The sequence below is a fragment of the Oncorhynchus keta genome, chromosome 1 (assembly GCF_023373465.1).
Source record: "Oncorhynchus keta strain PuntledgeMale-10-30-2019 chromosome 1, Oket_V2, whole genome shotgun sequence".
Taxonomy (NCBI): domain Eukaryota; kingdom Metazoa; phylum Chordata; class Actinopteri; order Salmoniformes; family Salmonidae; genus Oncorhynchus; species Oncorhynchus keta.
The window spans coordinates 9480087-9498845 of record NC_068421.1 but is presented as its reverse complement, the minus strand read 5'-3'; the positions used below and the strand labels follow the sequence as shown (position 1 = coordinate 9498845).

The 18759-nt window shown below is 40.4% G+C and overlaps 1 pseudogene; it reads right to left on the bottom strand.

Moving 5' to 3' along the window:
* Positions 1-11013: 11013 nt before the first annotated feature.
* The window catches only part of LOC127906152 (muscleblind-like protein 1), an 83745-nt pseudogene continuing 75999 nt past the window's right edge, over positions 11014-18759 (bottom strand).

Below are 18759 nucleotides of genomic sequence, written 5' to 3'. Positions count from 1 at the left end.
ATATACAACTATGTAACTATACAGTACATTATATACAACTATGTAGAGTGGTTTCTCTACATTATATACAACTATGTAGAGTGGTTTCTATTATATACAACAGTACATTATATACAACTAGGTAGAGTGGTTTCTCTACATTATATACAACTATGTAGAGTGGTTTCTATACAGTACATTATATACAACTATGTAGAGTGGTTTCTATAAAGTACATTATATATAACTATGTAGAGTGGTTTCTCTACATTATATATAACTATGTAGAGTGGTTTCTATACAGTACATTATATACAACTACAGTACCAGTCAAACGTTTGGACACACCTACTCATTCAAGGGTTTTTCATTATATTTACTCTCTTCTAAATTGTAGAACAATAGTGAAGGCATCAACACTATGAAATAACACATGGAATCTTGTAGTTACCAAAAAAAGTGTTAAACAAATCCAAATACATTTTAAATTCTTTGAAGTAGCCACCCTTTGCCGGGGCGGCAGGGTAGCGTTGGACTAGCAACCGTAAGGTTGCAAGTTCGAATCCCTGAGCTGACAAGGTACAAATCTGTCATTCTGCCCCTGAACAGGCAGTTGACCCACTGTTCCTAGGAATTTGTTCTTAACTGACTTGCCTAGTAAAATAAAGGTAAAAAAAAGGGACCAGTGTTCCATTATTAAAGTGACCAGTGTTCCATTATTAAAGTGACCAGTGTTCCATTATTAAAGTGACCAGTGTTCCATTATTAAAGTGACCAGTGTTCCATTATTAAAGTGACCAGTGTTCCATTATTAAAGTGACCAGTGTTCCATTATTAAAGGTACCAGTGTTCCATTATTATAGTGACCAGTGTTCCATTATTAAAGGTACCAGTGTTCCATTATTAAAGTGACCAGTGTTCCATTATTAAAGGTACCAGTGTTCCATTATTAAAGTGACCAGTGTTCCATTATTAAAGTGACCAGTGTTCCATTATTAAAGGGACCAGTGTTCCATTATTAAAGTGACCAGTGTTCCATTATTAAAGGGACCAGTGTTCCATTATTAAAGGGACCAGTGTTCCATTATTAAAGTGACTTGTGTTCCATTATTAAAGTGACCAGTGATTCCATGTCTATGTTTATAGGGCAGCAGCCTCTAAGGTGCAGGGTTGAGTAGCCGGGTGGTAGCCGCCTAGTGAAAGTGACTAAGTTCAGGGCAGGGTACTGGGCAAAGGCCAGCATTTAACAGTCTGATGTCCTTGAGATAGAAGCTGTTTTTCAGTGTTTAGTTCCCAGCAATGATGCACCTGTACTGACCTCGCCTTCTGGATGTTGGAGCTGTGAACAGGCTGTGGCTCGGGTGCTGTAGGTGTCCTGGAGGGCAGGCAGGCAGTATGCCCCCGGTGATGCGTTGTGGCGGCGCCTTGCAGTTGCAGGCGGTGCAGTTGCCGTACCAGGCGGGTGATACAGCCCAACACGATGCTCTCATTGGTTCACCTGCAAAAGTTTGCACGGGTCTTAGGGGCTAAGCCGAATTTCGTCAGCCTCTTGAGGTTGAAGAGGCGCTGTTGGTCCTCTTCTTCACAACAATGCCTATGTGTGGATGGACCATTTCAGATTGTCAGTGATGTGTACGCCGAGGAACTTGTCACCTTCTCTGCGGTCCCGTCGAGGTGGATGGGGGCGTGCTCCCTCTGCTGTCTCCTGAAGTCCACCATCAGCTCCTCTAGAAACAGAGTATCAATCTGTTGTCTCTGCGGTCCCGTCGAGGTGGATGGGGGCGTGCTCCCTCTGCTGTCTCCTGAAGTCCACCATCAGCTCCTCTAGAAACAGAGTATCAATCTGTTGTCTCCAGACACAGAGTATTGATCTGTTGCCTCTGTACACAGAGTATTGATCTGTTGCCTCTGTACACAGAGTATTGATATATTGTCTCTATACACAGAGTATCAATCTGTTGTCTCTATACACAGAGTATTGATCTGTTGTCTCTGTACACAGAGTATTGATCTGTTGTCTCTATACACAGAGTATTGATCTGTTGCCTCTGTACACAGAGTATTGATCTGTTGCCTCTGTACACAGAGTATTGATATATTGTCTCTATACACAGAGTATCAATCTGTTGTCTCTATACACAGAGTATTGATCTGTTGTCTCTATACACAGAGTATTGATCTGTTGCCTCTGTACACAGAGTATTGATATATTGTCTCTGTACACAGAGTATTGATATATTGTCTCTGTACACAGAGTATCAATCTGTTGTCTCTATACACAGAGTATTGATCTGTTGTCTCTATACACAGAGTATTGATCTGTTGCCTCTGTACACAGAGTATTGATATATTGTCTCTGTACACAGAGTATTGATATATTGTCTCTGTACACAGAGTATTGATCTGTTGTCTCTATACACAGAGTATTGATCTGTTGTCTCTATACACAGAGTATTGATCTGTTGTCTCTGTACACAGAGTATTGATATATTGTCTCTGTACACAGAGTATTGATCTGTTGTCTCTATACACAGAGTATTGATCTGTTGTCTCTGTACACAGAGTATTGATATATTGTCTCTGTACACAGAGTATTGATCTGTTGTCTCTATACACAGAGTATTGATCTGTTGTCTCTATACACAGAGTATTGATCTGTTGTCTCTGTACACAGAGTATTGATATATTGTCTCTGTACACAGAGCATTGATCTGTTGTCTCTATACACAGAGTATTGATCTGTTGTCTCTGTACACAGAGTATTGATCTGTTGTTGCCCCAGCTCCATAACCACCAAACACTAATCATATTTATCTCAGGCCATCACACACACACACACACACTAACACACACACACACACACACACACACACACACACACACACACACACACACACACACACACACACACACACACACACACACACACACACACACACACACACACACACACACACGCTCCCCAGTCCCTTCTCCCTCCTCCAGAGTGGTCTATTTGAACAGGGGCCGTCCGGAGGGACAGAGGGGATGATGAGGATGTGGGTTGTACATCATCAAACCCTGCGAGGCGCGTCAGAAGGAGCCATTATTGAATCAGCACTGCTTTGTTAACTCCGACACATGTCAGAACCAGGTGTAAACGGGGCTCGAGAAAACGAGATAAATAGGACGGAGTGCTATAGACAGAGTCTGTTGGTCACTTCTTGTAGAAGATCGGATAGTGGAGAGAATCAAATCATATTCAATTGTATTTGTCACGTGTGCCGAATACAACTGGTGCAGACATTAGAGTGAACCGCTTACTTACAATGCAGTTAAAAAAATATATACACACTATAAAATAAAAAATAAAAAAGAAATAAAAGTAACAAATAATTAAAGAGCAGAAGTAAAATAACAATAGTGAGACGATATACAGGGTGATACAGAGTCAATGTGAGGAGGTACCGGTTTTGTTGAGGTAATATGGACATGTAGGTAGAGTTCTGAAAGTGACTATGCATAGATGATAACAACAGAGAGTAGCAGTGGTATAAAGTGTGGGGGGGGTAATCAGAGTGCGTGGGGTTGTAATCTATTTAGAAGCCTCTTGGACCTAGATTTGGCGCGGTGTATGCACCAATTTGTAAGTCGCTCTGGATAAGAGCGTCTGCTAAATGACTTAAATGTAAATGTAAATGTAATGTAGCAGAGAGAACAGTCTATGACTAGGGTGGCTGGAGTCTTTGACCATTTTTAGAAGGGAGATTATCAGAGTGCTTGTGGGAGAGGCACACTCCTTATTACAACATTGGTCTTAACAACCTTGAACAATAATCACACCCTTGTGCTAGTAACCGGATTAAAGTGTGTATGCGGGGGTGTGAGGTGGGACAACTCAACAACTCAGATCTTATTGGTGGAGATGTCCATCCATCATCTCTCTTCCTCCACTCTGGCGACAGATGCATCTCGCTGTGATGAGAACCGGTAGAGCTACGGTATACTGGTGTCTGTAGAGATGGACAGAAGTTATAAAGACAGGTGTCTTGTAGGTGTGGCGGATACATACGGATTTCTGGCGATGTAACATCCGTTTTGGGATTTCACCTGTAATTCAGGAGAGCATCTGAATAGGTTTTAAAAAGCCCAGTGTTTTTTGAATGGATGTCAATCAGGTTGTGGGTCTGTGTCCGTATTGATGAAACGCCTCAGAGTGCTGATCTCTGATCAGAATAGAATTTTAGAACACAATGAATAAGAATGCATGGACGGGGAGGGGGACGGGGGCATCTGATCCTGGACCAGCTCTCCTACTCGGAATTTTTATGAATACAGGCCCTGGACATCTCTGGCTCAACATCTACACTATGGTTACAAAATTATGTGGACACCCCATTCAAATGCATGGGTTCGGCTATTTCAGACACAACCTTTGCGGACGGGTGTATACAATCGAGCGCACAGCCACGCAATCTCCATAGACAAACATGGCAGTAGAATGGCCCTTACTGAAGAGTTCAGTGACTTTCAACGTGTCATCGTCATAGGATGCCACCTTTCCAACAAGTCAGTTTATTAAATTTCTGCCCTGCTAGAGCTGGTCAACTGCTTAGTGCTGTTATTTCTAATTGGAAACGTCTAGGAGCAACAACGTCTAGGAGCAACAACGTCTAGGAGCTCAGACGCGAAGTGGAAAACCACACAAGTTCACAAGGGGGACCTGATCCTAGATCCTTGTAGAATTGTAATGCCGACTGCGAGCCAGGCCTAACATCAGCCTGACCTCACGAATATTCTTGTGGCTAAATGGAAGCAAGTCCCTGTAGCAATGTTCCAACATCTAGTGGAAAGCCTTTCCAGAAGAGTGGAGGCTGTTATAGCAGCATTGTTCCAACATCTAGTGGAAAGCCTTCCCAGAAGAGTGGAGGCTGTTATAGCAGCAATGTTCCAACATCTAGTGGAAAGCCTTTCCAGAAGAGTGGAGGCTGTTATAGCAGCATTGTTCCAACATCTAGTGGAAAGCCTTCCCAGAAGAGTGGAGGCTGTTATAGCAGCATTGTTCCAACATCTAGTGGAAAGCCTTTCCAGAAGAGTGGAGGCTGTTATAGCAGCAATGTTCCAACATCTAGTGGAAAGCCTTCCCAGAAGAGTGGAGGCTGTTATAGCAGCAATGTACCAACATCTAGTGGAAAGTCTTCCCAGAAGAGTGGAGGCTGTTATAGCAGCAATGTACCAACATCTAGTGGAAAGCCTTCCCAGAAGAGTGGAGGCTGTTACAGCAGCAATGTACCAACATCTAGTGGAAAGTCTTCCCAGAAGAGTGGAGGCTGTTATAGCAGCAAAGGGGGATGTTGGACAAGCAGCTTTCCACATACTTTTGGTCATGTAGTTTACCAGTGGGCTATTAAAGGAGAGACCTCCATCTTATGGCAACACTGTGAAGCACATCGAAGACGTTGTAAAACGCTTTACTGTCGTATTTTTAGGACTCGTCTGGCCAGTAACTGATAAACCGATTCATTCATCTTTGACATCAACCAGACTTACTTTATTGTCTGAAATCACATTATAAACTTTATAAATTTAATATGTAAACTCCATTATGCATGTAATTTATGAATAAATCATATTGTGACAACAGAACGTGTTTTTCTCCATATATTTGGGCAATTTAAATCTTATTTGATGGATGGCTATGGTCAAATAGACAAAAAACGAATTAGAATAGTCCGAATTTGCATGACATGTTAAACAGGTCCATTGCTCTTGATAACACAGCATTAGACATTCCTCACTCTACCCTCAATTATATATTATTATTATATATCATTATTCTACTTTCCATCCAGTCTTTGTCACTTTTTTAAATCTAATTTTAGAAATGTATCACGTTTCACCATTTAGACGGAGACGAGTTCCTCTGTGATTAAAACCTATGAGGGTTATTGCACTATAGACAATTGATGGCTCCCCTCTCTGCCTTGAGAAATATAATACAGTCTTTACCTTTACAGAAACTGTGTCCATAGAAGAAATTTGAGATCAGACTTTTAGAGCAAATTCACTTATATTTTATTGAATTTATGAATTTGTATTTATTTATTTTATTCTCAACAGCAAGAAACATACAAATCATTAGAACCCTGATGAAAGGTTTCTCACATGATAGAACCCTGGTGAAAGGATTCCCACATGATAGAACCCTGGAGAAAGGATTCCCACATGATAGAACCCTGGTGAAAGGATTCCCACATGATAGAATCCTGGAGAAAGGATTCCCACATGATAGAATCCTGGAGAAAGGATTCCCACATGATAGAACCCTGGAGAAAGGATTCCCACATGATAGAACCCTGGTGAAAGGATTCCCACATGATAGAACCCTGGTGAAAGGATTCCCACATGATAGAATCCTGGAGAAAGGATTCCCACATGATAGAATCCTGGAGAAAGGATTCCCACATGATAGCCATTCCCAGTTAGCACAGTTTCTTCATTAATCCCTCAACGTTGTTAAGACCAGCTTTATAAAACGGGAGACCAAAAAAATGTCCCTGGCCAACCAATCATGCAACTTCATTCTTATGAATACTGTTAACTCAACATTTTTTTTTTTTATGGAAAATATATTATGGCTATAGATTGTGGCTTTAGATGACCACTTACATGGCACGTGCTTTGCAGAGGAGGTGCACATCTGGCTACCAGGCACAAATCCTATCAGGGAGCTACAGGCTGAGAAAACGTACAGTTCAGATTGCATCATGTTATAACATCAGGCATGTGCTTGTGACAGATGAAAAGTCACATCACGGTTTGGACGTCGAAGCCTCATGAGTAACACAGGAATGGAGAAATGTTTACAGGTTCCTCACAGTTTACCTGGTAAACTACTTTCATGTTTCTGTCCATTTCATCTAAACAGAAAGAAACAAACTGACACATACTGTGTTTGTGTTATACGTGACGTATTTACGGCAGGTGTTATAACTCTTATAGCGAGTATATTCTTAGGAATCATTTTAATAAACCACTGTTTTGTGTTTTTCTTTCTTATTTTAGTCCATTACGTTGATATTATAATGCGTAACACATCGACGTATTCTATATTATTCTGTCGTGAACTAGTTCTCTTTAAAGGTATACGTTATTTCCTTAAACATGCGTCCCTCTCCTGGCTAAAACAGGACTTGTTTTAATTGGTTGGGCCTGGAAGGGCGTGGCCATGACAACGGACAACCCCAGTCAGGCCCGTTTTCTCCAGAGGCTTAGTGCACAGCACCACCTGAAGGTTTCCTGGCGAACTGCAAGACGCTGACAACAAAAGAAAGGACTACAGAGCGACAACACTTTCATCCTTTTTTAAATGATCCTAACAAAGTTCCATGTAGTTATAGATATGTTTTTATTCAAAATAACATCTGAATATTATACATAATTCTATTTTTTTGTTGGACTATGTACAGAAGTGCAAAGAAAGTACAACCTAGGCTTCCCCTCGTTTGTTAGTGGCTAAGTGAAGAGATCAGTGTACGTACTCCATGCTAGACCCGCCTCCGACCCCTGACCTCGACTACAATGCCCCCCTAAGAGTGATCAAATAGGCAGCTAGGTTTTCAACACGGCCTGACATCCAGGGACATTTACGAAATATTCAAACAATAGTTACTATTTAAATGAAATGAACAAGATTTCTTAGTAATATTTTTCCCATTTGTAAGAGTGACTAGTGACTGTTCCACCCGGATGATTATTACAATAGTGTTCCGTGGTTTCCATGGTTACCACAGCAGGCCTCGTTTATCTACTTACCTCCTCAATGTCAGATACCCATATCAAATATATTTGTTCGAAAAACGCAAACAGACAAGATTTTAACAAAATTCTCACAGATCACAGAAAATAAAAAAACATTTTTGTTTTGTTTTACAATCATAACACTAACAGTAAATATTCAAATCAATGTTACATGAAATTTCAGAAAACTAAATATGGTATGAAGAACACACAAACAAAAAAAACACACACATTTACCTAATATTCAGCATCCTACAAAAGTTACTGGTGAAAATTTAGCGAGACAAAACACCTTTAAACAAAAATCTCAAAAATGTAATCCGTGCAAGAAACAAAACGAAATAACACATTCATCTTCTTCACTGACTTATTAACTCAACAACAAAATACCATGTTTTCAGTGAAGGAAGGACATAAGCATCAATTGTGTACACGCTGTGTGGTGACAAAACGTATACACGCTGTGTGGTGACAGAACGTATACACGCTGTGTGGTGACAGAACGTATACACGCTGTGTGGTGACAGAACGTATACACGCTGTGTGGTGACAAAACGTATACACGCTGTGTGGTGACAGAACGTATACACGCTGTGTGGTGACAGAACGTATACACGCTGTGTGGTGACAGAACGTATACACGCTGTGTGGTGACAGAACGTATACACGCTGTGTGGTGACAAAACGTATACACGCTGTGTGGTGACAGAACGTATACACGCTGTGTGGTGACAGAACGTATACACGCTGTGTGGTGACAGAACGTGTACACGCTGTGTGGTGACAGAACGTATACACGCTGTGTGGTGACAGAACGTATACACGCTGTGTGGTGACAGAACGTATACACGCTGTGTGGTGACAGAACGTATACACGCTGTGTGGTGACAGAACGTGTACACGCTGTGTGGTGACAGAACGTATACACGCTGTGTGGTGACAGAACGTATACACGCTGTGTGGTGACAAAACGTATACACGCTGTGTGGTGACAGAACGTATACACGCTGTGTGGTGACAAAACGTATACACGCTGTGTGGTGACAAAACGTATACACGCTGTGTGGTGACAAAACGTATACACGCTGTGTGGTGACAGAACGTGTACACGCTGTGTGGTGACAGAACGTATACACGCTGTGTGGTGACAAAACGTGTACACGCTGTGTGGTGACAGAACGTATACACGCTGTGTGGTGACAGAACGTGTACACGCTGTGTGGTGACAAAACGTATACACGCTGTGTGGTGACAGAACGTGTACACGCTGTGTGGTGACAGAACGTATACACGCTGTGTGGTGACAGAACGTGTACACGCTGTGTGGTGACAGAACGTGTACACGCTGTGTGGTGACAGAACGGCAAAGGGTTAGGAGAAGAGGACGATTTGAAATGGCATGTTGCATTGTTGCCGAACTCGTGGTGTTTTCTAAGGCTTTGGATGAGTAATACAATCAGGGTCAAACTTTTGCCAACTCTTTTATATCATACCATCAATCAACATGCTCCAAGAAACACCCACAATGCAGCAGTTTTTAGAAAACAGCTCTACACTCCCCCACCCAGAAGTGTATCTGTGATTTAGGCTCGTCCAGCCCTACCACAGATGTCATTGAAAAGCAACACAGGAAGAGAGAGAGAGAGAGAGGGAGAGAGAGACAGAGAGAGAGAGAGAGACACAGAGAGAGAGAGAGAGAGAGAGAGAGAGAGAGAGAGAGAGAGAGAGAGAGAGAGAGAGAGAGAGAGAGAGAGAGAGAGAAAGAGAGAGAGAGAGAGAGAGAGAGAGAAAGAGAGAGAGAGAGAGAGAGAGAGAGAGAGAGAGAGAAAGAGAGAGAGAGAGAGAGAGAGAGAGAGAGAGAGAGAGAGAGAGAGAGAGAGAGAGAGAGAGAGAGAGAGACAGAGAGAGACCATATGCAATGCACTTAACATGAGTTGTTGTTGTTGTTGAATGAATTGTAATTAAATATAAACACCGCCACATTGAAACTGACATAACTCAACCATAAGCCTCAGTGGTGTAAAGTTCTTAAAGTAAAAACCCTTGAAAGTACTACTTCATTTTTCTTGGGGGGTATCTGTACTTTACTTTACTGTTTATAATTTTGACAACTTGTAATTTTACTCCACTACATTCCTAAAGAAAATATTGTACTTTTTGCTCCTTATATTTTCCCTGAAAAAAAAACACAAGTACTCGTTCCATGTTTTTTTATTCTTTAGCGGGACATGAAAATAGTCCAATTCACACACTTGTCAAGAGAACACGTGGGCATCCCTACTGCGTCCAGCCTGGCAGATGACTAAACAGAAATGCGTATTTTGTAAATAATGTCTGAGTGTTGGAGTGTGCCCCTTGTTATTCATTAATTATGAAAACAAACAAAAAAATTGTGGTGTCTGCTTTGCTTAAACATAAGGACATTTTTTTTATATTTATGGTTTTACTTTGACTTTTGATACGTAAGAATATTTTAGCAATTGCGTTTACTTTTTATACTTAGGTATATTTAAAACAAAGTTATTTTAGACTTTTACTCAAGTAGTATTTTACTGGGTGACTTTCATTTTTACTTCAGTAACTTTCTATTCAGGTATCTATACTTTTACTAAAGTATGACAATTGGGTACTTTTTCCACCACTTGCCACTCTGCAACTCTTTGAAACTTCTCACTCCTCTCAGTGATTTGGTTTATCATGCAACTTTCAACAGTTACTCATTCTATCATTCCTTTTCTAGAGTGTTGACCCTTTTTACATTTACATCATTTAAGTCATTTAGCAGAAATGACTTTTTCCATCACTAGTGAGATAGACTATACCCAGAGAGGACCGGGTCCTAACAGAACCAACTAGAGTCTATAGACTATACCCAGAGAGGACCGGGTCCTAACAGAACCAACTAGAGTCTATAGACTATACCCACAAACTAGTAGAGTATAGACTATACCCAGAGAGGACCGGGTCCTAACAGAACAAACTAGACTATATAGACTATATCTGTTAATGACAACAAACTCCAGACAAACATTCTAGGAACCTAGGACACTAGAGACTTTGAAGGTAACAGAACCAACTAGAGACTATAGACTATACCCAGAGAGGACCGGGTCCTAACAGAACCAACTAGAGTCTATAGACTATACCCAGAGAGGACCGGGTCCTAACAGAACCAACTAGCCCAGAGTTAACAGAACCAACTAGACTGTGACACGGCTCTAATGACATCATAATACTCCATGTTTAAACGGGGGGTTTACATACATAGAGTCTATGATTCTTTACATAGAGTTTGCAGCAGATCTAGTAAATCTGGAATATGATTAAAAACACAAAAGGCTTAATAAACACGAAACATTCAGCTGTAATTTTGGCACCAAGCCGACAAACCAATTTCAACCAAGTTTGCCTTGTAAGGACCAAGTCATCTACATACAAGTCCTGCACACTTCATTCAGTCTAATATGTCTGTTAGGTATTTTTACTGTTCACCCCATCTCATTCAAAATACAAGATGCACCTTTTCTTTTGTGCAAACCATGAAAAATGATATCAATTAAAGAAACCCAACTGACAACAACACATAAGAGAATCTTGGTCTGCTGACAAACTAGTGGGCGTGACTATCTCCTCGTGGTGACATTGAAAGTGTATCCTGTGTTCTAAATGGCTGATGCCTCCACAGACATAAAGGCATGGCTGATAACATTCTGCAGATGCCAATAGTTCTTCTCCGTACGAAGCCCACCAGTGTTGTTGTGTGTGTGTGTGTGTGTGTGTGTGTGTGTGTGTGTGTGTGTGTGTGTGTGTGTGTGTGTGTGTGTGTGTGTGTGTGTGTGTGTGTGTGTGTGTGTGTGTGTGTGTGTGTGTGTGTGTGTGTGTGTGTGTGTGTGTGTGTGTGTGTGTGTGGAATGCACATGTTCACCACCTTTATGATCAACTGAACCCTCCTAGAGCAACGTGCCAGTCAGTACTACTATAGTTTACAGGTGGTTGGATGTTCAAGGCTCTAGAAATAATCTTCTACAGATTTCTATGTTTACAGGCATGAAGGGTGGGGAGCTGTGGGACACCGGCACACTGCAGTTTCATCTGCGGGAGAACAATGAATAGATCAAAAGAGAATCGTAAAAAATAATGAATTTACAGAATCATTTGAAGAATGTAGTCGAAAGAGATTTGCATAGACATACTGCACATTTGTATGAAAATTAGTCTTACTGTTCTGTTTGAGATTTCTAGATCTGAGTCACATACTTGTGCCTAGTAAGATGATCTGTGGATATTAATGGAATCTGAGGAAGAACATGAGAGATCGAGAGAAAAACAGCTTTTACAACACAACACTCTCAACGGGATATTTTAGTTTTACTTTGCCTCACTTACAGACTGTGCTAAATACACCCAGTGATGGAAAAAGTACAAAATTCTCATACTAGAGTAAAAGTAAAGATACCTTAATAGAAAATGACTCAAGTAATAAGTGAAAGTCACCCAGTATTAAATTCCACTTCAGTAAAAGTCTAAAAGTATTTGGTTTTAAAAACAGTTAACTCTTAAGGAGCCGTCCCTTTTTTACAATTGTCGGCTAAAATGACGTACCCAAATCTAACTGCCTGTAACTCACGTCTTGAAGCAAGGATATGCATATTATTGATACCATTTGAAAGGAAACACTTTGAAGTTTGTGGAAATGTGAAAGGAATGTAGGAGAATATAACACAACAGATCTGGTAAAAGATAATACAAAGAAAAAAAACATAATCTGTGAAATGCAAGAGAAAGGCCATAATGTATTATTCCAGCCCAGGTGAAATTCAGATTTTGGCCACTAGATGGCATACGTTTATGTGCAACATTTTAGACTGATCCAATGAACCATTGCATTTCTGTTCAAAATGGTGTATCAAGACTGCACAAATGTGCCAAAAATGTTTAATAATAACTTTTCATGTTCAAATTGTGCCCTCTCCTCAAACAATAGCATGGTATTATCTTACTGTAATAGTTACTGTAAATTGGACAGTGCACTTAGATTAACAAGAATTTAAGCCTTCTGCCCATATCAGATATGTCTATGTCCTGGGAAATGTTCTTCTTACTTACAACCCAATGCTAATCGCATTAGCCTACGTTAGCTCAACCCCATGCTAATTGCATTAGCCTACGTTAGCTCAACCCCATGCTAATCGCATTAGCCTACGTTAGCTCAACCCCATGCTAATCGCATTAGCCTACGTTAGCTCAACCCCATGCTAATCGCATTAGCCTACGTTAGCTCAACCTCATGCTAATCACATTAGCCTACATTAGCTCAACCCCATGCTAATCGCACTTAGCCTAGGTTAGCTCAACCGTCCCATGGAAGGGACACCGATCCCGATTAAGAATCAAAAGTAAATGTAGTTTATAAAATATACTTAAGTATCAAAAGTAAAATTAAAGTACAAATAATTTAAAATTCATCACGTTAAGCAAACCAAACGGCACATTTTTATTTATTTACGGATACCCAGGGTCACACTCCAACACTCAGACATCATTTAAACACAAAGCATTTGTGTTTAGTGGATCCGCCAGATAAGAGACAGTAGGGAGGACCAGGTATGTTCTCTTGATAAGTGTGTGAATTGGAGCCTTTTCTGTCCTGCTAAGCATTCAAAATGTAACGAGTACTTTTGGTTGTCAGAGAAAATGTATGGAGTAAAAAGTACATCATTTTCTTTAGGAATACAGTGAAGTAAAAGTAAAAGTAAAAGTTGTCAAAAACATAAATAGTAAAGTAAAGTACAGATACCCCCCAAAAAATACTTATGTAGTACTTTAAAGTATTTTTACTTAAGTACTTTACACCGCTGAATACACAATCAATCATATTTAAACGAACGGCGAATATCCATTACAAATAAAACATCACTGACCACTGAGGAGGAAACGATGTCGTCATTTTCCTGAATGTTGGTCAGTGTCTTTAAACGCCTCAGGGGAATAGTTAGAGGTGGAATCAATCACCACGCATCCATCCTCCTCTTCTGATGACCATTCATAACCATTCAATGAGTGGTCATAAGTACCAAGAATATGGTGGATACTGCCTATAGAAGAGTACTCTCAAAACACCACCCCGGAAGTGGCTTACTTCCATCACAGGAAGTGGAGCGAGAGAGAGGAAGCAGAAGAGGAGCAAACCTGATTGGCTGTTGCGTTTGCAAAGGGAACGCTTGTGGCAGAGGAAGTGGCTGCAGACACAGTGGCGGGCGTGGCACCGTGCATCATGGGTACTTTGGGGAGAGAAAAATCAGACAGGCACATGAACTGGAGCAGGCAGATATGTTGCTATCTTATACAGGTTAATTCTCTTCTAACCACTTCTAAACCTCAAAGACTAGTTTGTTGATGTCAACCGTTAGGAAATCATTTGTTTGTGTATTTCTTATTCTCTATTATTGATGTCATTTAAAACAGATTCTAAGCTGACCTTTACATAAGGTGTTAGCTAACAGGATAACTGATGTTTGGGATGAAGGGTCAGGACATTGAGTGTGTCAGAGTGGGTTGTTACAGCTATGTGGCACTGTCAGGCGTATGTGTATAGGTGGCAGGGAAGTCAGGCGCAGGAGAGTCAAACGGAGTGTAAAATGGAGTCTTTTAATAATGTCCTAGTAACATGCTCCATAACACTAAACAGGAAAAGAACATAAACAAAATATGGGTACGAAGCCCCGACGCGCACCTATACAACAAACAACACTACACTGACAATAAACAATCTCTGACAAAGACATGAGGGGAAACAGAGGGTTAAATACACAACAGGTAATGAATGGGATTGAAAACAGGTGTGTGGGAAGACAAGACAAAACCAATGGAAAATGAAAAAAGGATCAATGATGGCTAGAAGACCGGTGACGTCGAACGCCGAGCACCGCCCGAACAAGGAGAGGCAACGACTTCGGTAGAAGTCGTGACAGGCACGTCATATGGACAGACAAATATTAGCAACGGGACATCATGCATTCACACCGCATAGGGGTGACACACAGGGAAACAGGTGAAACAACGAGCCTACAGTAAAACAACATCTCACTGCTCATAATATTCTCAAAATGTGCTTCAAAATTACTCATTCACATTTCCAGAACTATACACGTCTCATAATTGACCCTTCACCACCTTCACCACCTTCACCACCTTCACCACCTTCACCACCAATAAGATGATAATACCATAACTAACCCTGTCTGCAACCCACAGTCCGTCCCAGTCCAGTCCGTCCCAGTCCAGTCCATCCCAGACCAGTCCAGTCCCAGACCAGTCCAGTCCGTCCCAGTCCAGTCCGTCCTAGTCCAGTCCGTCCCAGTCCAGTCCGTCCCAGTCCAGTCCGTCCCAGTCCAGTCCGTCCCAGACCAGTCCAGTCCCAGTCCAGTCCGTCCCAGTCCAGTCCGTCCCAGTCCAGTCCGTCCAAGTCCAGTCCGTCCCAGTCCAGTCCGTCCCAGTCCAGTCCGTCCAAGTCCAGTACGTCCCAGTCCAGTCCGTCCCAGTCCAGTCCAGTCCGTCCCAGACCAGTCCAGTCCCAGTCCAGTCCGTCCCAGTCCAGTCCGTCCCAGTCCAGTCCAGTCCGTCCCAGTCCGTCCAAGTCCAGTCCGTCCCAGTCCAGTCCAGTCCAGTCCCACTCTGTCAGGAAATAGAAGATTAATAGCTCTGTATTTGTTCCCCACCAAGCTGTGAATCTAAATGCCAATTATATGTCATATTCTACTACAAATAATTTCCTGTTAAACACAAATAATGCAAGAAAATCAATTGTTTAACTCTGGAATCGATGCAATCTATTTAGTTGACAGGAGTTTATAACAGAGCGCAACAACACTGTACCACATCTCAATTGTTCACCGCAAATTCAAATCCATCTTTTCTCTATCATCAGGAAACACCTGGCCAAGTGACAACTAAATCAGTGGTATGCATTGGTATGCATTGGTATGTATTGGTATGTATTGGTATGCATTGGTATGTATTGGCATGTATTGGTATGTATTGGTATGTATTGGTATGTATTGGTATACATTGGTATGTATTGGTATGTATTGGTATACATTGGTATGTATTGGTATGTATTGGTATGTATTGGTATGTATTGGTATACATTGGTATGCATTGGCATGTATTGGCATGTATTGGTATGCATTGGTATGCATTGGCATGTATTGGCATGCATTGGTATGTATTGGCATGTATTGGCATGTATTGGTATGCATTGGTATGCATTGGCATGTATTGGCATGTATTGGTATGTATTGGTATACATTGGTATACATTGGTATGTATTGGTATGTATTGGCATGTGTTGGTATGTATTGGTATACATTGGTATGCATTGGTATGCATTGGTATGTATTGGTATGTATTGGTATGCATTGGTATGCATTGGCATGTATTGGCATGTATTGGTATGTATTGGTATGTATTGGTATGTATTGGTATGCATTGGTATACATTGGTATGCATTGGTATACATTGGTATGCATTGGTATGCATTGGCATGTATTGGCATGTATTGGTATGTATTGGTATACATTGGTATACATTGGTATACATTGTATGTATTGGTATGTATTGGCATGTGTTGGTATGTATTGGTATACATTGGTATGTATTGGTATGCATTGGTATACATTGGTATGTATTGGCATGTATTGGTATGTATTGGTATGTATTGGTATGCATTGGTATGCATTGGTATGCATTGGTATGTATTGGTATGTATTGGTATGCATTGGTATACATTGGTATGCATTGGTATACATTGGTATGCATTGGTATGCATTGGTATGCATTGGTATGCATTGGTATACATTGGTATGTATTGGTATGCATTGGTATGTATTGGTATGTATTGGCATATATTGGCATGTATTGGTATGCATTGGTATGCATTGGCATGCATTGGTATGCATTGGTATGTATTGGCATGTATTGGCATGTATTGGTATGCATTGGTATGCATTGGCATGTATTGGCATGTATTGGTATGTATTGGTATACATTGGTATGTGTTGGTATGTATTGGTATACATTGGTATGTATTGGTATGTATTGGTATGCATTGGTATGCATTGGCATGTATTGGCATGTATTGGTATGTATTGGTATGCAATGGCATGTATTGGCATGTATTGGTATGTATTGGTATGCATTGGTATACATTGGTATGTATTGGTATGTATTGGTATGTATTGGTATGTATTGGTATACATTGGTATACATTGGTATACATTGGTATGTATTGGTATGTATTGGTATGTATTGGTATACATTGGTATGTATTGGTATGTATTGGTATGTATTGGTATGCATTGGTATGCATTGGCATGTATTGGCATGTATTGGTACACATTGGTATGTATTGGTATGCATTGGTATGCATTGGCATGTATTGGCATGTATTGGTATGTATTGGTATACATTGGTATACATTGGTATGTATTGGTATGTATTGGCATGTGTTGGTATGTATTGGTATACATTGGTATGCATTGGTATGCATTGGTATGCATTGGTATGTATTGGTATGTATTGGTATGCATTGGTATGCATTGGCATGTATTGGCATGTATTGGTATGTATTGGTATGCATTGGTATGCATTGGTATGCATTGGTATGTATTGGTATGTATTGGTATGCATTGGTATACATTGGTATGCATTGGTATACATTGGTATGCATTGGTATGCATTGGTATGCATTGGTATGCATTGGTATGCATTGGTATGTATTGGTATACATTGGTATGTATTGGTATGCATTGGTATGTATTGGTATGTATTGGCATGTATTGGCATGTATTGGTATGCATTGGTATGCATTGGCATGTATTGGCATGCATTGGTATGTATTGGCATGTATTGGCATGTATTGGTATGCATTGGTATGCATTGGCATGTATTGGCATGTATTGGTATGTATTGGTATACATTGGTATACATTGGTATGTGTTGGTATGTATTGGTATACATTGGTATGTATTGGTATGTATTGGTATGCATTGGTATGCATTGGCATGTATTGGTATGTATTGGTATGCAATGGCATGTATTGGCATGTATTGGTACACATTGGTAAGTATTGGTATGCATTGGTATGCATTGGCATGTATTGGCATGTATTGGTATGTATTGGTATGTATTGGTATACATTGGTATACATTGGTATACATTGGTAGGTATTGGTATGTATTGGTATGCATTGGTATGCATTGGTATGTATTGGTATGTATTGGTATGTATTGGTATACATTGGTATACATTGGTATACATTGGTATGTATTGGTATGTATTGGTATGTATTGGTATACATTGGTATGTATTGGTATGTATTGGTATGTATTGGTATGTATTGGTATGTATTGGTATATATTGGTATGTATTGGTATGTATTGGTATACATTGGTATGTATTGGTATGTATTGGTATACATTGGTATGTATTGGTATGTATTGGTATGCATTGGTATACATTGGTATGTATTGGCATGTATTGGTATGTATTGGTATGTATTGGTATGCATTGGTATGCATTGGTATGTATTGGTATGTATTGGTATGCATTGGTATACATTGGTATGCATTGGTATACATTGGTATGCATTGGTATGCATTGGTATGCATTGGTATGCATTGGTATGCATTGGTATACATTGGTATGTATTGGTATGCATTGGTATGTATTGGTATGTATTGGCATATATTGGCATGCATTGGTATGCATTGGCATGTATTGGCATGCATTGGTATGTATTGGCATGTATTGGCATGTATTGGTGTGCATTGGTATGCATTGGCATGTATTGGCATGTATTGGTATGTATTGGTATGCAATGGCATGTATTGGCATGTATTGGTACACATTGGTATGTATTGGTATGCATTGGTATGCATTGGCATGTATTGGCATGTATTGGTATGTATTGGTGTGTATTGGTATACATTGGTATACATTGGT